The sequence below is a fragment of the Cavia porcellus genome, unplaced genomic scaffold (assembly GCF_034190915.1).
Source record: "Cavia porcellus strain 051 isolate PalLab524CR breed Dunkin Hartley unplaced genomic scaffold, mCavPor4.1 scaffold_7, whole genome shotgun sequence".
In the NCBI taxonomy this organism is placed as follows: domain Eukaryota; kingdom Metazoa; phylum Chordata; class Mammalia; order Rodentia; family Caviidae; genus Cavia; species Cavia porcellus.
The window spans coordinates 42,328,210-42,351,436 of NW_026947490.1; the positions used below are offsets into that span (position 1 = coordinate 42,328,210).

The 23,227-nt window shown below is 44.1% G+C and overlaps 1 long non-coding RNA gene across 2 annotated transcripts in view; it reads left to right on the top strand.

The window, feature by feature from the left end:
• The window catches only part of LOC106026959 (uncharacterized), a 144,422-nt gene extending 121,528 nt beyond the window's left edge, over nucleotides 1–22,894 (top strand). For both annotated transcript variants that reach the window (XR_010048786.1, XR_010048787.1), the window contains exons 2-5: nucleotides 5,744–5,820; nucleotides 6,336–7,733; nucleotides 8,723–18,146; nucleotides 22,093–22,894. This is a non-coding gene — a long non-coding RNA (uncharacterized LOC106026959). The remainder of the gene's footprint in view (nucleotides 1–5,743; nucleotides 5,821–6,335; nucleotides 7,734–8,722; nucleotides 18,147–22,092) is intronic.
• Nucleotides 22,895–23,227: the final 333 nt, after the last annotated feature.

A 23,227-nucleotide genomic window follows, 5' to 3' on the forward strand; every position in this document is an offset into this window, starting at 1 on the left:
AACTTTTCTTGGTGCTGGTGCCCATCTCTGGGCCTTTGTGGTCCTTGCAGCCCACCCTGTGCAGACTCTCCTGAGAGATCCTCTGTTTTCCAGATTAGGCTTGAGCCTCAGCGGCAGGACTCAAAGTGCCCACTCTGCCACGTGCAAAGTTTAGGGACCCTAGGGGCCAGGGGACGATGGCAAGTTGGAAAGAGAGGATCCCTGCCTCTCTTTCTTGCTGGCTTCCAGTAAATTCCTGGGGAAGCTTTGGACAAGCAGCATCCCGCCTATTCTCCTGTGTGAATTGGCCCAGGCCCCATCTGTTGGGAGCATCCAGCTCCCCTTCCATCCCCTCCTTCCAGCCAGAATTAACTCTTGACATGCCATGTTGTTGAGTCTCAAAAATCTTTCATAAACTTCTAGACTGACAAGGCAACCCTGCTGGGGATTAGCAGAATACCCTACCTACTTCAGTGACTGAGGCAGGAGCTCTGGATCCCATTTAAAGCTGAAAATATAAGACCTAGGTGAGACATTAATCATTTTGTTTAAAGTTATTCTGCTAAACAGTATGAGGTCTCATTCAATCCAGCCTACTTGGCTCCAAGTCTGTTGAAAGGCTTCCGTGACATGGGGTAATAGTAGATTAATTCTGATAACAAATAATGTCCCAAATCCCAGAGGTTTAACATGTAGGTTTGCTCACAAGTCCTCAAAAAGACTAATGTAGGCATAACTGGTCAAGTAGCTTTCCCATGTAGCTCTTTTCCAACTGGTGGCTTCTTTCATATCGTGGCTTTGGCATCATTGTGGACTTCAGGACACTGCTAGATTGTTCATGTCTCCCCGTCAGGAGGAAAGAGTGGAAGGCAAAGTGGGAGGTTTTCACGGGCTAGTCCTGGAAATAGAGGACTAGTTCCTTCTACCACCCTCTGTTGGCCAGATTTTAGACACTAACTACAAAGGGAACTGGTAAATTCCATCTAGTCTTGTATGGAAAAGAGTAAATGAAAATAGTTTGGTGCATAGCCAACTAGTATTTTCCAGGGAGTATCTTCCATTTCATCTCCCATGACTTCTTCTTGGCCAAGACTGTATTATTTGTTCACAGTGTTTTTCTCCCTCCCCACTTGTGCAGTGGCTTACTGTGGGCAGAGCATACTTCCCTGTTCACTGACTTTGGTCTTGGCTTTATGACTTGCCATAAATAATGGGATTTGAGAAGATATAAAACACACTATACTTAGCCTAAAGACTTCAAAGTGGCCTTTTCCACTTCTGTCTTGCACTTTGAGAAGAGTATTCTCTAGGTATTTGCTTCTCCTTCAGCAGAAGTCCTGGAAGGAGAGTCATATTGATGACTTGACCTTGATGAAATCTGATACAGAGATTCTTCAGCCAACCAGAAAGTCTATGAACAAGAAACAGACGTTTGTTGTTGTAGCTGCTGCTGGTTTGGAATTGTTTGTTACGTAGCATTTTGGTAGCACTAGCTGACCTAGACAGCCTACTGCCACAATAAAATTATGATCATACACTCTTCATCTGCTTGTTGACATCTGCTGTTGCTCCTCATTAAATCCTTTCCTTGTGACTTCTTCAGAGATTGGTTACAGGTGAACTTTTTCATAATGATCCCAGAAGAGGCAGAGACTGATGTTTACAACTTGTCCACATTTTGTCTTGGTGACCCTGCATTTCTGTACTTGCTAGAGTGGTGCTTTGGAAGGTAGGAACCACAGTAATTTCCTCTTTTCTCCAGCCACTACTCCTGTGCCCTACATGCAGTAGACGATCAGACAATGTTTGCTAAGCTGGATTGATTTGAATGTCTATCTCCTTATAATGGGAGGCCCATAAGGGCACATCAAGTGCTGGCAGGCATCCCTGGCAGTGCTGGGCTCCATGTTTAGTGCTTAGATGATAGATATGTCATTGCCCACGAGGATGAGAGGCTGGGCTGCCTCCAGCATTCTTGGCTGGAGGCCTGGGCTCAGCACAAATGCGATTGCTCTCACTCTCCCCCAGCTCCTGGCATCCAGAGCCTATGTCAGGAGTGGATGATATGCCTCATGCATCTTGGCCCAGGCATACCTTGTGGAAGCCAGAAGGTTGCATTACAATAGCCCCCAACTGCCCACGCAATCCTGTTGCTCTGGTTCTAGAAATACAGGCCACAGCTCAGGTCCTGACCCTGCACCAGAGGGAAGTCTTTTTTGCAACAAGATTCTTCAGAGTCGGTATTTGTGGACTTGGTGAGTGACATCTCTGGGTTCAGTCATACTTCTTCCAAACAAACCATGGCTGTACAAACCAAGGCTTGTACAGTCTTGGCTGCCCTAGCCTCATGAGACTTCGTTAGCTAATGATTGTGAATGTAGGAATGTACCTGGACCATATGGACCAAAGCCGAGCTGCTGTACTGTCAAAACACAAGGTCAATGGGCAGCTGTGCAGTTAAACTTCATCTCTTAGTAGCCTACTGATGTTGACTCTGGCACAATGGAAGTACTTTCGTTCTCAAAGTGCAAAGATACGTGTGACTCAGGCCTCAGTTATGGAAGATTCTGTTTGTATTAATTATTTCTTGCTGTATCACACATGACCCAAAAGGGAATTGTTTTAAAACAATTCAAGGAGTTTCTGAGTCAAGAGTTTTTGAAAAGCTTAAGAATTTGGTATAGCACATGCAAGTGGTTCTGGAACAGGGGCTGAAGATAAACTTCCAAGGTGGTATTGGGCCTTTGCGGGAGGCCTCTGTTCTTCCTCTCATGGCTCCAGCCCCACAGGTTGCTTGACTCTTCTCTTGATCTGGCAACTGGCTTCTCTTGGATCAAGCAGTCTAAGAGAAAGAAAGAGGCAGAGGGAGAGGAGAGGGAGAAAGAAAGAGAGGGAGAGGAAGAAGAAGAGGGAGAAGGTGGGGGATAGGGAGATTGAGGCAGAAGCTAATTTTTTTTTGTATGTATATGCTTGGAAACTACACAGCAATACTTTTTCCATAGTCTGTTTGTTAGAGGTCAACTTACATTTAAGGAAAGTCAAAGGATTTTAGGGTATGTTTAAAAACCACTATGAGGAGAAAACAATAAAAAGTTTTTAAGGTCTGTGTGTATGCAATCTTTTAGACTTTCTCCTTTTCTTACTCAGATTGGGAAGAAAGCGGTCTTGAGGTCCATGGAAGCCTTTGGTGGCGAAGGACCGTCTATTTGGCTCAGCTAAGGCAGAAAAGTAACACAGGTGCTTCAGAGAGTTTCCACAGTGCATGCAGATGTGGTACGGAGTTGAGGGATCCAGAAGGCTCTGGGTCTGGATATGTCTGGCCTGGACTTCTAAACCAGTTGGGCTGGACTTCCAAACCAGCTCCTGACTAAGTGAGTTTGCAGCAGAGCTGGAGGGAAGTTGGCAGGAAGAGCAGCTACCCTGGCTGAGCCACCCCTGTGCAGCTTGGGGTGGTCAAGGAGGCAGCCATGAGGCCAGGAAGACCTTGAAGAACCTGAAAGTGTCCTGAGCTAGAGCTTCCCTTCAACACATCAAGCAACAGGGCTTCTGGGAAAGAATGGACATGATCAAGGTCACAGAGTGAGTTTCAGGGGTTGAGAATGCCCAGTGTTTTCCCCTGGTGCAAAGCTGCCTCTCTAAAGGGGAGCTTACTTGAAGCTACTCCTGACAGATAAAGAAAAGGCTATCAGTGGAGCATGAGGGAGTCCAGGCTGCAGGCAGAGAGGAGCCATCACAGTGAGGCTGGATTGTCACGTTGAGTTTTTCCTCCCAATAAGAGAATGCTCCTAAAGGAGAAGGGGCGGGGGTGAAAGTCTGGAGTGGCAAGTAGATCAGCACAAGGCAAACTGATGAGCTGGGTTTTTAAGAAAATAAAACAAAAGCAAAAGCAAAAGAGTAAATACAAAAGAAATACTGGTCCAAGAAGCAAACGCTGTCTATTTATTGGACTAAAGCACACACAGATGTGCTCTGTAAATGGCAGTGAAATATGCTAACAGCTTAGTCCAGTGTTAATCAAGAAGCCAACGACACATGCACACCACAATGTATTTTCTTAAATGTCTCATTTTGAGGGCTGGGTCTTGCTTAACCTTGCACTGTGCCTGTCCTACAGTGTGCCAAACTTGGGGCCTTTGCGGGGGCAGAGATCAACTGAGGAAAGGGTTGCAGAATTGCTTAAAGTAGGAGAGGCTTAATTCCTGTCTTGTTAGTTATTCCCAGGAATCGGTTGAGGGCAGTGAAAATGGCTGGGTTTTATCTCTAAGGTAATCGGGGATAGGGGACAGAAAATGCCCAAAGTCGTTTAATCAGGAAGAGGCTGCTGATAGGACAGACATAGAGGGATTTGGGGGGCCTGTGGAGTTCACTTCAGGAGGCATCACCTGGCTTCTGGGTTTCTTGCCTCTGGGTTTATTCTTTCTTGCCTCCCCTTCTCTTTCCTTTATTTCTTTTAATCTTCTCTCACTACAGTATGGCCTTTCTCTGTCTACCTCTCTGAACTGGAAAATAGTTATTTCTTTATGGCTCTCAGGTCCAGCATAAAAAGAGACTGACCAGAGACTTTTGTCCCCGTCCTCAGTACAATGAATATGTCTCCTCTTCCAACAGTCCCTCCTTTGTTTGAGCTTGAGCACCCAGATAGGTATGACCAAGAGATACACCCATGTTTTCTGGTCTGCCCAAGGTCCCATCTCTGCATGGACACTGTTCTCAGGCAATGGGGTGCATGCTCAGCAGACACCCTACAAGGGTTTGCATCAGGTTCTTGGAGCTCATGAGACTCTGAAATGCATTAATTCCCCAGAGCCAATGTAGATTTCCTATCCTGAGTCCTGGATCCCTGGAGCACTGAATGGGGATGGGGACAGGCCTAAAGCCACATTCTAGGACTTTTCTCTGTAAGAACTTTGAGGCTATCCAGCTGAGAAGGGGGTGTTAAGTCTCTGTATTTCCCAGATTGGTTCCCTATTAAATCAATTCCACGTAAACAACATTCGCTGAGCGTCAACCAAGTGTAATGAGCTCATAAAAGAGAGTTTTGGCCTTGACTCTGAGGATGGCACATGGTTCCAATCAGAAGGAGGGTATCCTTGAGTCTGGCGAATTTCACTGTGTGAGCAGGCAGACCATAGAGAAAGCACAGGAAGAGCTGAGGCAGGTGGCTTGGTCCTTCTGCTCTCCTCTGTTCTGGTAGCCAAGTCCCTGTGCTGTTTTACCCCTGCACTTCTGAGCTGTTTCTTTTTCTCAGGCCCAGCCAGGGTGACTGCTCTCCACACTTCACATGAGGCAGATTGTATTAATGCTCAGAGCTTACATGCATTTAATTATGTTTCAGTCTAAACCTTAAAGCTTTTTCTAAACTTGGTTTAGTTCCAATGAATGCCTTGCTGCCTTAGAGGAAGTTAAGTCCAGAAGCCACCGGCTGGGCCTTGTCAGAGAGGTTGGGAATTGCAGAGGGCTGGCTGAAGATACTTCTCAGAGAGGTGCTGTGGGTGTAGGCTGCAGCCAGATGCCACAGAGGGCCTTGAATGCCAGCCTGGGAAAGCTGGATTTTATCCTGTTGGCAGGAGTGTTGCAAACAGCATCTTGGGAGAGTGAAGAACCTACACAAAACATGAGTTCCACATGTTCTTGAAGGCTTTGATTTAGTTTTCAAAACAGTGTAAAGTGGTTCCTGGTGGGTATGTAAACTGAATTGTGCCTGATAAGTGTAGTTCTTTGAGGTATGGACTGGTGTGTCATGGTTTCTTCTCTCTTCTTTCAGGACTGTTATCCCTGATGAATAATGAGCTATAAGCACTCTTGGAAGTTTGTCAGTGGTCTTCACATAGCTCCTCTCAGGTAAGCTGGGCCTTACCCCTGTGACCTCCTTCTTCTAAGTAATATTCCCTCTCCAAACACATTCCGTCCACCGTCCACCTCTTATCACTTTGCTTCCCTTCCTCGGCTCAGGACTCCCCATTTTGTCACTGGATTCTGAGTTGGAGGCCCTTTACAGTCCCCTGCAGTTGCCATGTCAACCTAGACCCTTTCCCCAGTATGGCACCTCTGGATTCAATTACCAAGAGACTCAGGCTCCTGATGTGACAACTTCTGCACCCAGCCCTGTTTGGTCAAGTTTTACCTGCACAGAACAACCAGTTCCTGTCCTGGTTGAACATTTAGGAGCCCCCTCCAGTGGAGAGAATCTTTACGTCTCTATAACTGGTCTGACAGCCATCACAGAACAGAAATACTAGCAAAAGGCATTTTTGCAGCTTTAGTGTATATTGGCTTTGAATTATTGTCTCAACTTCATCATTGAGTCTTCAGAATAATCTTGTTAGGTTGATGTTATTTTAACTCTCATTGTACAGGAGATACACAGAGAAGTTGATCCACTTTCCAAGTTCCCAGAGCTCCTACGTGGCAGAGCCAGAATTCAAATGTGTTTATCTGTCAAACTACAGGATCCTGAGTTCTTAAGCATACTGCTGGGGAATATATATTTGGGTCAGAGACTTGGAGGTTTCTGTACTCTAAAGAAGAAATGAATTATATAGGGCAGGTAGAGACTGTACTCTATAATCAATCCCCAGCAGGCAGCGACTGTGCCCTATAATCAATCCACAGCCTCTCACATGGAGCAGCACCGTACCTGGGTTACTCCCAACATCATCTGTTAACTGCCACACTTCTTTCAGTGAGGCCGTGAGATCCTTGGATAAAAGGTAGCATGTCTTTTTTATATTCGCATCTTCAGAATGTAGCACAGTGTCTGGAACCTAGGAAGTGTTAAATATACCAGGCATGGCACTCAACACAAGCCAAGCCAACTCTTCTGGAGCAAGCAGTGAGAAGGAGAAGCTTTCTGTGCAGCTGGGTTTGCTTAGCTGGAGGTAAGCCTGGTACTGTTGTTGCCCTGAACCAGGAGACAGAAGCATGTTTTCTCCAAGAAGAAAGTCAACGAAGAGAAAGCTACAGAAACTGCCCAGTCGGGTCCCTGAATCTAGCTTGTTTGGCGCTCACATCAGTAGCTCCCTTTTTATTTCCATTGTCCAATAAAGTCCTGTTATTTTTTGTGCCAATTTGAGTTGAGCTTCTGTTATTTGCCACCAAAATATGTCAACTAATTCAGGAATCTTTGGTGCATGTGTTATCTGAATGGAAACACAGCTGAACCCTGAAGAATCCAACTCTGCCTGCCTGTCTAATTCTTGGAAACTTGCTCTAAATGCTCTGAATTTCTCTTTGAGCCTATGGAGTCATGAATATCTTCCCTGAAGGACTAGCCCACGCCTGGGCAGGGAGGAAACCAAGATGCTAGGCTTGGAAATAATTAGCATAGTACTAACAGGACTCATTTCTCTGTTCTGTCATCGAATGGCAGCCCTAGGGACAACTGTTGCCATGAAAGATGGGCCCAAAACTGTCATTAAATTACATACATTGCCATTGCTCCTGGTTATTAAGTCTTTGGCAAATCAATTCTTTATGGCCTTTTAATCAGGCGCAGATAAATAAGGACAAGTAGCTTGGAGAACTTCCTTTAAAAAAGTTCATGGAAACAGCTATGAATGTCCCAGTCCACAGATTCAGGGAGCTAGGTGCCCAAGTCTCAGGAAGACAGGACCCTGACTTTCTCAGAGGAATGCAAGAGGATCTGTGAGACCAGAGGAGGGAAAATGCAGACTATCTTTATCCCATAACCACAGCTCACAGCCAAGACCAGTGCAGCGAGCATGGAATAGCAAGATGGTTGTGGATAATTCCAGGTGAGAAATAAGAATATGGGAGCCCTGCCTCTGGTGTACTATCTCTGTCCTTAGACAGTTGTCCATGGCTGGGCATCAGCTGCTCCTTTGCCAAAGGGGACTCTGTTAGTCATAGTCAAAAGCACCCTGCCTCTGCAGCCTATGATAAGATTATTTCCTGGTTCTCACAGACAGCAGCTGGCTTGTGCTGACTCTTGCCCTGACCTGCAGCAAAGCAGGGGAAAATACACATAAGTGAGATTTTGCAGAATTCTACTTATATATATTTTTTAAAAAGGTGTGCTTTTTTAAAATTCTGAAAGTACACCTTTTCCATTCTTTTGATCTCACATTGCCCTTTCTTTTGTAAAACAGCTGTGATTATAAGTAGTTGCTGACTGCACAACATAGAGAGGTTTCAATGGAATGTCCATCCTTCAACCTTCTAAAGTCCTATCATCCCATAGCACTATTGCTAGGTGGGACGCAGTTTTTCTTGGGTCTGTCAGGTCATCCCCCAAGCCTCCCTTTTTGGGATATAGAATGGGTTACAGGAAACCTTTCCTCAGCCTCCAAGGGGTGCAGTGCGGAAGAATCTCCAGAGATATCCCAGCCGGGCATTATGTTTTCTCTTTTTTTTTCTTGTGCAAGCTCACAAAATTCATCCCTGTCTCTGAAACTGGCAGGAATTAAATCCCTAGTCTCACAAATTAGAAGGTGAAGTTCAGAGAAGTTAAGCCTCATGTTTAATGTCCCTAATGGAATCCTTCCTACTGCTGTGGCCTATATCATTCAAGGGATAGTGTCCAGTGGTTGAGAACAAAGGCCCTGTAGTCCAACCACTAATGCTGAAATTGTGTGTTTTATGCTTATTTACTCATGATCCTGCTGAGCATCTCCTGCTATGAGAATGGAACTGATACACAAACCCTGTTCTGAACACTCCAGGCAAAAAATACATTCTTAATAATTGTGCTTTCCTTCCCCTTCATTGTTACCTTCCTTTCCAGTTTCTTCAGTACAGGCAATCATGCAAGAAGGAAGTCATCTGTGATGTCATCAAGTGTGCCCAACTTCCTCCTCTCTGAACCCCGTCTGGGCTGCACTCCCAGCTCCTGTGAATTGTGGGCGGGGCCACATGACTGTTTCTGCCCTATGAGCTAGCGAGGATTCCATACATGTCATGTTCTGATGGATCTTTAAAGCTAGTAATTCTTTGCTCTATCCTGCCTTCATATCAAAACAGAGCTTCTACCAGCTGAGCCTGAAGGTATTGGGAATGTTTGTTACTGTTTGTTACTGTTTGACTCAGTCTACCCTGATCAATGAAGGAAATACAGCCATAGGTATAGAGATGCCATAAAGCCCTTGCGCATGTGGAAAGTTAGTTTTCCTTGTGATTTGCCTGCTCTGTTCTTTTCAGTTCTTAGAAATTCTTGGTTCCTTGGAGAGATTTCAGGGGTCCTCACACTACTGAGGTTGGCAAATTGGGAGCAGAGAACCATGGTTTTTAGCTTAGCACCTTCAGAAAGTAAGGAATAGTTGGTATGAAGGTCAGCATGCTAATTGTACTTCCCACTGAGTTATCTTCTAGGTACTCAAACAGTGCTTACAGGAGCTCCAAAGTCACTCAGAAACCATAGGGGGGACATTTCGTACAGCTCTGAGTATCAAGGGCAATCCCTTCCCTGGTATTCAATGCCAGCAAAAAAAGAGAAACTACACAAGTAGTCATTAGAGGAAAGTACTGTTATTAAGATAATAAAACTAATCAGTAGAACACAGAGAGATTTGGGTGGGCAGGGATGTTGCAAATTTCTGTCTTGGGAAGACGTCTCTTAGGAAGCAATATGATATTGATTTGGAATTTGGAGGATGGGAGGAAGCCAACCAAAGGGAAAAGGATACTGGGTAGAGAAAAGAGCCAAAGTGAGTATTGGTCATGTGAATTATGTTGAATGTAGTCAGTTAATGGACACTAAATGAGTACCTACTGTGTATTAAGCTGTATACCAGTTATAGAGAGAAAGACTGTGGCTCTCAATGGGTCCGGTGAAGTCAGAGGCTGCTCAGATCCTGACACAATCACCCTTAGCCATGTTGGTTGGCCTGCCAAACACCATCCATGCCTCATATAGCTAATTCTTGCAGAGCCCCAGCAAGTTGCACTGACCTTTGACCCTGCCAGGTGAAAGACATAAAAGGACTGAAAGGAATGGCGTGCTGTAGGTTGTGAGCCATCCCAAGTCCATGTGTTTGGAGGGCCAAATTTCTTTTTTATTTCGAAGATAGTAAAATACAACAGAACAAAATGAAACAAAGCCAGTTGAGACAGACACAGCAGGTTACCAGGATAATAGTAATAGGTACCATAGTATATCTCATTATCTTCACAATCATTGTTCTTAGAAAGCAGCTATAGCAAAATCAAACAAAATACAGAACATTACACAACTTATCAAAACAGAATACTGAATAGAGCAATATCATTAATCAGAACACAGCAAAACAGTGGTAACAATATTTGCCTTCAAAGAGAGGTTAGAAGGAAATCCCCCTTATCTCCTGCATTGCATATGGTCAACCTCCCAAGAGATGCTCAGATCTCTGGCTCCCATTTGCTAATAGGGGTTGGGGATAGGATGTTTGATTTTCAGCCCGCATGCTGGTAGGCTCACAGCCACGTACCAGGGAGACGAGCTGGTTGCTTGGTTTTCCAGAACCCCAGGTTCCAACATGGTGCAGATTTCAAGAGACACTGGGTGGTTCTCGCCCTGGGGTGGCTGCAGCTTGCCCAAACCACAGCTGCTTACCAGGAAGGCAAGCTAGTTGCTTGGTTTCCCAGTACCCCAAGTTCTAACATGGCATGATTCCTGGGAGACACTGGGTGGTTCTCACCCTGGAGCAGCTGCAGCTTATCTGAGCCGCAGTCACTTACCAGGGAGGCAAGCTGGTTGCTCCCCCAATTTCTTCAGGAACACAATCAGGTGGACTCATGCCCAGAGGTTCTGCAAGGGTCTCTTGGGACACTATTATGCTCAAAAGTGGGCCTTTCCTGCCGGGGGAGCAATGATGGTAAGGGCAGGGGAAAGAAAGTACAAAGGAAGGACTGAAGTTATGAGGTTCCAGAAACTGTCCTGACTTGATAGTCTGCCTGATATTCCTTTTTGGTGTCCTAACGGGAATCCCCCTACAACCTATCATGATTCCTGGCTCTCATTGTGAAGCATGACCAAAAAAATAGAGAGTTTAAATTTTAAAAATGTATTACAGTAAGGGAAGCATTACTATGGGTCCTTGTCAAAACACTGTCCTTTGCTTCAAATATATTTATCCCAATGCTCTTGCCACTTTCTGAAGCAGTTCTGGAAGCCCTCTTTCAAGCGGGTCTTTATTTGTGCTGTCATGGCTGCCTCCATGACCTGAGTGATTCAAAATACTTACTTGTCATGGTCATTTTGACCTTGGAGGTAATCCAGAAGTTGTACAGTACTAGATCCAGTGAATAAGGTAGATGAAGACACATCATTTTATTTGATGACAGCAGCAGGATTTACCTTGTTTATGACCATACCTGATAAAAAGACACTCAGGAAAGAGAATTTCCAGAGTTCTTGAAAAAACAGCAAGACCAATGGGATAAGCGTATTTAATGTGAGGGAGAGTATTTTGAGGAAGGACTAATGGCAATGTGTCTTTTACTATAATATTTTCTTTAAAAAAATTTAAACGTAACTATACAGCTCAATAATGCCTCATAGCTTTCCTTATAAGTACTGGATACTTCATTGTTTTTATTTTTATTTTTATTTTTTGGTTACCAGAGATCAAATTCATGACCTTGCACTTGCTGGGCAGGCCCTTATGCCACTGAGCTAAATCCTTAGCCCTGGACAATTCATTGCAATGCATCACTTAGAGGTAAAAATACTCTTTATTCTCCACTGTTAACACTATTAGTCATGTCAACATACGTTAAGTTTTGCAAACACACATGGGGTTCTTGTCTCCTTGAAGAGCATAAAGGGCTGAATCATTCCTCTGGTCTTTCTACTTGGAATGGAGGGCTTGGTGGGTGGCACCAGGCCTCCTGCTTTTGGCTTGCTTGAGTTTTCTGGAGAGAAGTGAATGCTGAGTGACTCCTCTCTGTCATACCACCCTCTCAGAGGGGCAGAGCCAGGGGCCACTGATAGTAGTAACTGAGGCCTGAAACACACTGTCCTCCTTGTTCATCTCCCTTCAGACTCTGCAGCCACCAGCACCAACCACCAGCCACCAGCCTAGAGAAAGGAGGGGTGCTGAGAAGGAAGAATAGGAACAGAGAGCAAATGGCCCTGGTTAGGGAGGGCAGCATATGGGATTCCTATAGGTTTAGGTGCACTATCAGGAGAGAGCAGCAAGAAATATCAATTTGGGGCAGACTGGGTTGAGAAAGGACAACTCCATCTGAGAAATAGCCCCTGTGCCACGGACAGGCTCTGAAACTTCATCTTCAGAAGAGCCATCTTTAGTTTGGGCTCCTTTTCTTCTCTTTCCCAATGCTGCACAATCCTCTTGCAGACCCATGACCTCCCACCTTGGGGAGGGACCCATTACCTGAATCTCTTTTTACCCCTCACTGTGGGCAGATCTAACAAATGACACTCAGAGTCCAGAACCTCATGGAGCATAGAGATGGGTCAGGACCAGGGGAGCTGCAGGTGGGAATGGGATTTAGCTGTTGTAGAGACCACGATGACCACATTTGCCTTTGCCTGGATGCCCTCCATAGCCAGTGTCACATGACCTGGCTAATGCCACATCTTACAGATGGGAAGCAAACCAGCTCAGAAGGAATCTTGGGAGTTTCAGTTCCATATGCCAAGAAAAATACAATTCCTAACCTCTTTCTGTCACATTGTTCCTTTTTACAACTAGCCCTCCACACACTCCACCAGGGAGAGTCTGGGGCTGGGTTAATCACTTTGTCTTTCTGTCAGGTACTACTCTATGGTAAATAAGTGGGATTGTTTGCCAAAGACCTCAGCCCCACTGCAGCAGCTTGTGGAGCTGTTCTAAGGAATGTAATGTGTCTGTGTTCATTGCTGCAGCATTTGGTTTTTCTGGCATTGGAACTGAGCAAGTGATATGAAATGCAATAAAGTTGCATCCAAACACACCAAGGGAACCTAAAAACAGCTCAGCTTGAAAATGTGCTGAGGAAGTCAGCTTCCAAGCCTGCTCAAACTCCTTGGAATTAATCGGATTTCCAAGAGCATCTGCTTTGGCATGTTGTCCATTTTGCATTTAAATTTTGTAAAATGACAGCTGTTGAGAGACCAGAAATATTGGTAGATGCAAGTCTGTGGAAATGACACTCCAGTGGCAACTCCATGTTAAGTCAGATGTCGTCATAGGAGACATCGAACTAATACTTGCTGAAGAAGATTTCATTAGGTGGGTCGCTGCCTGCTATGGATCAGCTGGGTGGTTTCTGGGTGATCTGTGCCCTTATGCTTGATGTTCCAAAATTGCATGCAATAAAATCTCAGAAAACACATATGGACAGGAATAGAAGCTGCAGGGCCATGGTTTTAGGGGACACGCAGATATGCATGCTAATAGCAGCTAGACTGTTGGTGGTGATTGGCATGCAGGGTTTATCTCCAACCTCAGCTGTATGTCTTGGCCAGGGGTATCTTCAACCTATCCTCCAGCCATCATCATCCTTATCGTGCTCTCCAGATTTCCTGGTTGCCACTTGTGTCTTGACCATGATGGGCTCTGACTCACCTGCTCCTTTTGCACCTGCTATTTCCTCTGCCCAGATTGTACCTCTACCCTTTAGAGGGCTTAATCTTTCATTCTTCCAATCTTTACTTGATGTCAATTCCTCAGAGATGCCCTCCCTCCCCATGATGTCTAAAGGAGTCCCAGACTTCTCTATCTCTGTTGGTCGGCATTCCATTGTTGTGACAAAATACCTGAGAAAAACAACATAAGGGAAGAAAGGTTTATTTTGGCTCATGGTTTCAGTTCATGGTAACTTGGCTGTGCTACTTCTGGGCCTGTGATGCAATAGATCATTGAGGAGAGGGAGGAGGAGGAGAAAGAAAGGTAGGAGGAGGGGAGAGAAGGAGAGATATTCCTAAATCTTCCACCACTTTCTAATAATGCATGAGCTATGAAATTGTCAGTGGGTTAATCTACTGTTGAATTTAGAGTCCTCAGGATCCAATCACTTCCCCAAAGTCCTACCTCTGGACAATTTCTGGGACTAAGCCTTCAACATGTCCATTTTGGGTCATTTATTATCCAAACCATAACATTATTCTTCTATCTGCCTACTTTTTCTTGCACTGAATTTGTCTTTATTACAATTACAACTGTTGGTTGCCAATTTGTGTATCATACACTGTTTCTGTTAGAATCCAGGCTCTGAGATGCAGTCCCTTCTACCTCTGTGGGCATCTGTCTAATGAGAAGGAGTGGACCAGGCTGCTATTATCTGGAAGCTGGACTAGGAACCTTGCAGGGTCAAAGAGTGTAGGGGCCAGGTCTGGACTGAAGAGAACTTGGGATTAGGGTTTATCACTGTTTTGTCTGATAAAATCTGAAGGCAGCAAGGTGTGTTGTCACATGTCTGTAATTCCATCACTCTGGAAGGCTAAGGCTGGAGAATTGTGAGTTCCAGTGTAGTGACTTAGTGATTCCCTGTCTCAAAATTTAAAAAAGTAAAAAAGGACTGATGTTGTAACTCCATGCAAAAGGCCTGGAGTTCTATCCCCAATAATCTGATTGCCCAAAAATCTTGAAAGGAATTGTGCTCAAGGCCACTGGGTGTTTCAGTTTTACCCTTGCATTTCCTAAAAGAATTCAAGTGGAATATAAAAGAACTTAAAAATTATTGACAGTAAAGTATTTTTAATATTTTAGGGGAAAATATATTAACAAAAATTTTATATTGAATTTTATCAAGCTAACTCTTTGAGGTTTATTAAGAAAAAGCTTTATTCAAGGGAAAGACTAAGGCCACAATCTGATCCACTGACTTTTTTTTAACATAAAGTTTTATTGGAACACAGTCATGCTTGTTAGTTTTCATATGAACTGTGGCTGCTTCCACGTTACAATTGAAGAGCTAAGTAGTTGTGACAGTGACTATATTGCTTGAAAGACAGAAATACCATTTGAACCTTAAAGAAAAAGCAGATAGCAAGTAATTGGAAAAAATCACTGAAATCTATGAGGCTTATTTTGGTGCTGAGTGAGGCCACACCTTGCAGTGCGTTAGCAGAGATGAGCTTGCAGCCTGAGCTCGTTGCCCCTCCAAACCTTGGGTCTTGGCTGGCTTGCTGGGGCCATGTTTTATCCTCCTCCACATAGTTGTAGTTCCCTTTCTAAGGATGCAAATCCTCCCTCTGGCCTGTTAAAAGCCAAGCTAGAAGTAAGACTAGTTCCCCAACCTGAGGCAGGATAGATTTACTAGGTGTTGAAGATAGGGATATCCTCTAACTAAGGAAAAGCAAACTCAAAAGACCTGTGGTGTTCAAGAGTGTGAACACCATGCTATGACTGGACCAAGGCCAAGGACAGGCCACTCCAAGGTGAACTGTTTATTTTTAAAAACTTGTTTGTTTTGGAAAACTGCGGCTCAAAAACAACTCAGTGATTGACAATGCCAAACAATGACAACAAAGCAATCATTTCCATATTCAGAGAGACCACTTCTCCCAAAGAAAATTCCTGGTCCCCAGGGAAAAAGCTAAGATAGGTCTCAAGGGGACTGGAGGGGAATGAAGAGGCCACTGTAATTAAGGCAAGGTGGCTGAGATTAGCTGAATGCCCATAGCCTTATGTGTGAATGGTAATTATGCTTGGAGCAAAGAGCTGTTTGAAAGAATGACATAATAAAGCTCCCAAACTGGTCGGTGTAATTTCCCCTGACACTCAGCATGCATGAATAAAATACACAGTCAAACAGAAGAGTAATCAGATTTGAAATATTCCTTTAATAATATGTTTGCCAGATCAAATATTAAAAATAGAAGATAGAGAAAAGAAGCAACTGTCCCTCGTGGTATCAGTTCCATAAATATTGCTTCATTAAGCTGTCTGGGTCGGTTCAAAGAGATGGATTTTCAAATGTGGCCAACGTTCCAGACTGCTTGTTGCGATGAAGTGGAAGACTTGATCTGGGCTGCGAGCATCACCTCACCTCACCATGCTGTGCCTGCCGCTGTGTTGAGGGGCCATCAGTTAACAGCCAGAGCTGGCCTGACATCTGCCCAAAGGACATGTGTTTATTTATTTGGAGTCAAGCCTCTCCCTTCGGTGTACCAGTGGCTTCCATCCCAGCCAAACAGCAGGGAATTAATAATGATGGCATTTGACTTTCCTAAGACCTTCCCTTGGTAAAAAAGCTTGCATTTATCCTACTGGCATTTCTATGAGGTGGGGTGGGGGATGCAGTATGTAGAAAATATGCCCTCCTGCCAACCCAGGTCTGCAGTTTATAAGGAGGACTTCAGGTACCAAGTTTTGATAGACTGGTATACAAAGGGACTGAGAAACTCTTAATTCCTTGAAGAAAGCCAGTAATACATTTAGAGTATTGAGCTTTATCTCAGTTTAAGGCCAAAGATATCTACAATTGGGCCCAAGGTTCTATACTAAAGAGGAAGATGAATAACTGCTTAAAATCAATGATCAAAATTAATCCTTTGAATAAGAGCAAGAAGCACTACCTTGATTCAGGCATAGATCTGTCAACAAGTGTAAACATACTGGATTTCTACAAGAATGTTTGAGTTTTATGTCAGGGATCCAGAATTAGTCAACTCTCAGAGATGCAGAGGTAAGTAACTCTGACTGATGCTAAGGCTTCACTGACATAAAGAACATTCATTCTTGAGTTCACGAAATCTTTGGTATCACCTTCCTCTGTCTATTGTCAAAATATTGAGTTTGGGAAAGAGCTCAGAAGAAAATTAAAGGGCTAAATTTAGTCAAATCTTGTTTGATCATTTAAGGTCAAAGAGTCAATGTGAGTGGATATTATGCATTTTAAAGAGAAATTATTTTTGTAAATATGTGATACTGTCTATTAGATGTAGGTGTCTTGGTGACTCGATGAATTTTAGGATGAATTAGACCATAACAAAATAATTCAGATTGGTGGGGCAGGTTGCTGGGGTCAGGCCCACGGTTTCACTGAGCTTCGCTGATTCCTTTTGTTCATAGATGTGCTGCAGGCTCATGGGCAGTCAACACTGTGCTTTTTATCTGCTTCTATATCCAGGTTACTGAAATACTTCCTGACTCATACGTTGCTTCCCCAGTTGCTTTCTTTTCCTGCTCTAGGATCCTGAAATTACAAGAAGGAAGGTGGGATTAGAGACCAGGTAACTGATGCTGGTAAATGATGACCCCCCTCCCTCTCCCCTTCTCTACACCTTGGTAACACTTCCCATCCAGGGCCACTTAAGTCTCTGGTCAACCTCTCACAGAACTGTACTTTGTGCAACTATGTCATCATCAGTTTTGCCTCTCGGGGGAGAGCTTATCAGTTTGGTGGGATGCCTAGCAATCCACTGCTGTGGATAGATGTGCTTCTGGCACGAGGGACATGCTGTTCTACCCCACTGCCCCCAGCGAGCTCAGTCCCGCCTGCTGTTATTTATTAGAAGGGTTTCTCTGATGGTGCCATATGCTCTCTACTGTGGCAGCAGATGCTATCATTGCCCCTCCTACATCCTCTTTGGCACAGAGCATTCACACACACCATGGCTCTGACAGCAAGCACCAGGATTCTCCACCTGAGTCCATTCTGTGGCTGCAAAATTGTGCTTTGCTCCCTGCACACAGGGCAACCAGTCCTAATGCCAGTGCCAGCAGAAGTTGGTGGGTAAAAACCCCAGCATCTTTGCTCCTTCTGTGAAACCATTCTGAGGTGTGATCTGCAGTCTCTCAGTGGCACCCAGCAGGACTGAGCTCCAGTTGCCCACAGCAGCAGAAAGCTCACTAGTGCACCGTCTACTGTGTGCTTTTGCTTCCCTGTCTCACTCACCACTCTGTTATCTGTGGTTGGTGTGAGCATCTCCTGATACATGTCTTACTCAGGAACCCGTGTTGCAGGCTCTACCTGTGGGGATTCCAGGTAAAGTCACAGGTATCATGAAGACTTTGCACAGACCTATTCCAAGGACCCTTATTAACATGGTGAAGGTACTGTGCTTGGATTGCAAAGTCATGATCACCAATGCGTAGGTGTGACTCATTCTTTAGGGCTCATTTATGGTGTTTTCTCCTCCAGGAAGCTTTCTTGCATGGTGCACTCTCTTTGCAGGAGCTGTTGGGTGTCCAGGATGTTGTGCTGTGATGAGACAAAAATCTGCCCTTGAGAAATCTAAACTGTGATTTCATTTGGTTCACTTGGTGCTCTGAGCTGGCCAGGTACTGTTTATTCTTTTTCTTTCAGCTGAAACGTGAAACTCTGGCATGGTGACACGTCTCTAATCCCAGCACTCTGGAGGATTGCAAGTTTGAGCCCAGCATGGGCAACCAAGTGACTTAGTGAGACTCTATCTTTAAAAAAAGGATAAAAGGAAAAGAAAGAAAAGAGTGTTCCTGGGATTGTAGCTCAGTTGAAAGCCCTGGGTTCAGTTGCAGGATCAAAAATAAACAAATGAAAAACCAAGAAAACGTAAGAAGAGGTTGTCTCAGGGGTTCACCCCAGGCCCTACTCTTCTGCACAGTGAACTCCTAGGCTGCTGGATGTGGTATTGTTATCTGACTTAATCTTAATCTGTTAAGAGGCTGGTCTCTTATCAACAGTGGCAGCATGAATCTCAGCAGCAAGGAACTCACAGACCTGAGGATTGAGAAGGTGGAAAGTCAAACCCACACTTAAACCAACTAAAGCCCCAAACAGACCAAAAAATCCCTAGACTAGGAACATGGGTCTTGTACCCCAAGAGGCAGAGGCAAGGGCAATGCAGTCTGTTTCAGGATTTCACTGAATCCTCCAACCCTGCTGTTTGCCAAGGGGTTTCAGCTCTTTGTTATGCTTTGAAAATGTATCTTAGGGATCTTCCCAGGGGTTTGGGGCCTCTTATCCTGGGGTTCTTGTTAGCTTTGCTCAAGTTAGTATCAGACTCCTGTTGGCCAGTTGTTAGAGGACATAGACTTATAGATAAGCATTGCTGACTTTGGGTTTGGTCAAATAAAAAAAATTGCTCCTTAGTTTTAGTACAGGAAGAAAGTGCCAGGTCAGGTTCCCACTGTTTATTCTCACAGAGGGGAACACTTCATTCCCAGAGTGAGGGTTATTAACTATGGGGCACTGAGGATTCCATAGGACCCCTTTACCTGTACCATCTCCTATTCATGGACTCAGACTGCTGACTTGGGGGTCAGTGGCACTGCTGTTTGTAATCAGGAAGGGACTGCCCACTTACCAACCACCTGAAAGATGGTTTCCTTTTTCCTGCTGGGTCTCCATGGGGCTGGAATAGCCACAGAGCATGACCATGTCTCAGAGCATCCCTAGGAGGCTCCCCCCATGAAGGGACATATCTAGTTTTAGAGTCTGCATGGTGAGTTTGTCATATAGACCTGTCTGTTAGATCTAAACCATTACTAAAAGCATCCTGGATAATAAATCATCATTTCTTATTAAATGAAGAGGCAGTCCCTTTCTCAGCATGGCTGTTCCCTTGTAATCATGATAAATGGCGAATCCCGGACAGGTGAATTTTAATAGGCATACAAATGCACTCAGATTAATTAGATTACATTTTTAAAAAACTTTTCTCTTTTGCTCCATAAATCTAAATGGGGGCCTCTAAAAGATAATAGCCATCCACACACTAAAATGCATTATGACACAATAAAAGATTATTGATGCACATATGCAGTTAGACGTTATGTTGGACGCAGCAGAATGGCATACAAATGTGGCAGGAGCTGTTCTGAAGTGAATATTTGCCGATTGTGGTTCATGGGACTCCCTGGGCAAAGTGTGTAAGGTGACTGTGTGGAGGGACCTCAGTGTCTCTTTTTGGCTCTGAGATGATCTCTTAAGTCAACAATATTTCCTTTTCAAAAGCAGAGTGGTTAGGTTAGGCACACATCATGCCTACCCTGACTGGGAAATAAAGGGTTCTGTCCCACAGTCACAAAGGAAACTGTGATGAGTGGGGGGAGAGAATCGTGTCAGCAGATAAGCCTTGAGATTGAGGAGGCACAGCTGTCCCTTTTAAATCTCACCTTCTTTTTCTGTATCTGAGCCCCCCGTGTTGTGATTTCTAAGGCAAAAAAAGACGTGTTCCACCATAAAGAAAACATAAATGACCTTTATGAAAAGTTTAGCATTTAGAAATAGCTAAAAGGCAGACAAAGACAATGAGGAAGGAGAAAAGTAATTACTAGTTCAATTTGTCATGGTCACAATTCATTTTAGTCAGTAGTATGTTAACATGGTACAGAGTCAACATGGTCTCAGTGGATTTTCAGCTACCCTTTGAGACAGGCTTTGCAATGCAGTTGGGAATGAACTAGAAAAATGAGGATGAAGGATGGGGATCTGTTTGCTAGCTATGGCAAATATATGGGATTCCCAGTTAAATTCAAATCTTAGATAGATAACAGATCATTTCCTAGTACGATAAGCATGTCCCATGTATAAAAGACTGTTTTCTGTTTATCTGAGATGCACATAGAATTGGACTGGGCAGTCTGTACTGCACCTGGCAATGCTAGCCCAAGGTTAAAGCCACACATCTGTTCATTGTTGATGTCAGCATTTAAGTATACTTCAGCATGGTGATCACTAAGCTACACCTCAGGGTGACTATTTCTGTCAAACAGGAGCTGTGGTATCAGAAACAGCGTTTTATCATTCTTGTTGGCTGACTTCATGTGGTGGGAATAAAGAAAGTCTCAGTTCTCAGTGTGGTGTATAGATGCTGCCCAAATCCTGTACTATTTTTGTAAGTTTGGTGAAAGAGAGTGACCTGTTCTTATGCCACCACATCAGTAATAGCAGTTCTTACAGCTGGGACCCTGAGAAGGGGCAGCATTGAGGCTAGGCTTGGGGAATGTGGAGTATCTGTGTACCCCCTGGTCTCTGTCACTGTTGGGTCACTGGGGTCCATGATCAGAGGGACTTTCTTGATTCTGGCCAACCTGCTTTGAGTCACCTCCCATTCGCCAGCCTGTGTGTCCTGCCTCAGTGCATAAACCTATTATTCCTCTGCTATTTTTTTCTTTTGAATCACTCCAAATATGATGGGTCAGCGTGGAGCATTTGCTTCTTCTTGTGCTGCCTCTGTCACCTCTTTCAGTTTGACAACATCTGCGAAGGATAAAATTCATGCTCAAAGCATCCTGAGAGTTTCTGTTTCATTCCTTCTGATTTGCAGCTCCCTGCAGCTCAGGGAATTACACCCTACTGTCCACATTTTCAATCTGTTAGGAAGGAGTTTTCTTCTGAAAGCCTGACACTAGTAAGTGACTCCAGTGACTGTGTACACTTAAAGACCTTAATTAAGGGTTATCAGTCAGAATCCCCATTACAAGCCCGAGCTTTGAAGCTTATGACTTAGACTCATTAGTTCTGAACATGTTTTGAAATGTGACATTTGGATCTATGGCCCATGAAGACTCTTACCAGAGAGAGAGAGAGAGAGAGAGAGAGAGAGAGAGAGAGAGAGAGAGAGAATGGGAGAGGGAGAGGGAGGAGAGAGAGGAGGGAGGGATGGAGGGAAAGGGAGGGAAGGAGACTGAGGGAAGGAGAGGGAGGGAGGAGGAGAGAGAGATCACATAAGGCAGCAAATAGAGGTGAATTCCAAGTGTAGGTGACATAGACCTGGAGAAAGAGGAACCCATGCTTGATGAAGACAGAGGAATTACTGGAGAGGAGAAGGAAGAGGAAGAGGAGCAGCAGGAGAAGGAAGTCTCTGACAGTGAGGCTGGGTCTGCTCTTGGAAAAAAAAAAGCAGCCAGGTTCAAAGAGGTGAAGTACACACTCCACAAACCTAGAAAATGACTTTCTTCTGCTTTCATTCATTTGTCTGTCACCTATGTGCCTTTAATTTAACAAATTGCAAAAATAGAGGAAATCGCAGGCAGCATGATTCTGTTTGTTTAACAAAGACTTATTGAGAAAAATTATGGATTTCCATTTAATTCTGTTAAGCATTAGGTTGCACAATTCCTACAATTCCAAGGTAATGTAAAACAATTCGTGCTATAAATGTAGCTTTTATTAAACTAATTATCTTGAGATGAACTTACTTCTGAATGTTATGTACCTAGGGAAGTGTTTATTGATACTACTGATGGGGATTGATTTCTGATTTAAGGGAGAAGTTCAGATAGTTTATTTCATTTTAAACAGGAGGAGACTGTGTATCCCTGTGGTTTACCTCTGCTGCGGACACTGGCTGCTTGTGTGCTCCCCTGAGGCTCTTCTCTCTCCTTTGTTCATTGGCTCCAAGATTTGTGAGGAGAGAGCGGTGTGCAGAGTGCTGGTGGGTCCCTTTATTTTTCTGCCTCTGTGACCCTTAACCATGATACGGCAATTTGACTGGATGAAGATACCTAGCAGATTAGTGAAACATACTTCAGGACGTTTTATGCAAAGTTTTCAGAGATAACTGGCATGTTGGACAACAAACTGAGGGGGAAGACCAAACCTGATTGCAGGTGACACAATTCAATAGGCTTGAATCCTGGCTAGGATGAAAAGGGATGCAGGAGGAAGGCAGCCTGTGTTTGTAAAACTCTGCTCTGCTTGGGGCATTTTCTGCTACTCCTGTCACCTGGGGACTCCAGCTTCTTCAGCCTCTCACTGCATATGCACACAGCGGCTCTCTAGGGAGCTCCTGAGCCTTCATTCTTGGAGTGCTGTTGCATCCTTGATCCCAACTTCTTGGGCTTAGCAGCCACTGGATTGCTCTTCAGTGAGGAAACAGGCATTGTATGATCTCTCAAATCTGATTTGTTAAACGTACCCAATAAAGATCCTTGTGTCATTTTTTTTCTGTAAAATGTTCCTTTTGTTCCTCTAGAGAACCCCAACCAATGCAATCTCCTAGAACACTGATGATAAGGAATAAAGCATGTTTTTATTTTATTAATATGTAATGCACAATTTGATATTAATCACTTCATTAAAGTCATTTTAATGTGGGAGTCTATTTAATTGAATATTTAATTCAGTAGTTACTGTGTTGGGAATGGAGCAAAAGGAATTAGTTCATGACAGTCTAACAGCATAGATCAACCTCTCAGATATTGTTCTTGTCAAATATGGATAGACGTGAGGGAGTACGTTCTGCCTCAGTCCGTTTCTAGGAAGTTTGGTGACAGCCAGCACCAAGCTACCATATCAGGGAAATGGGTGATTGCCTCAGGTGATATGTCAGGATATTGTTTGAAAAGGACACGAGGGGGCTTTTTGGGGTGACAGAAATGTTCTGTATCTTGAAGAAAGTTGGGGTTTCATGAATATAACTTATGGGTGAACACCT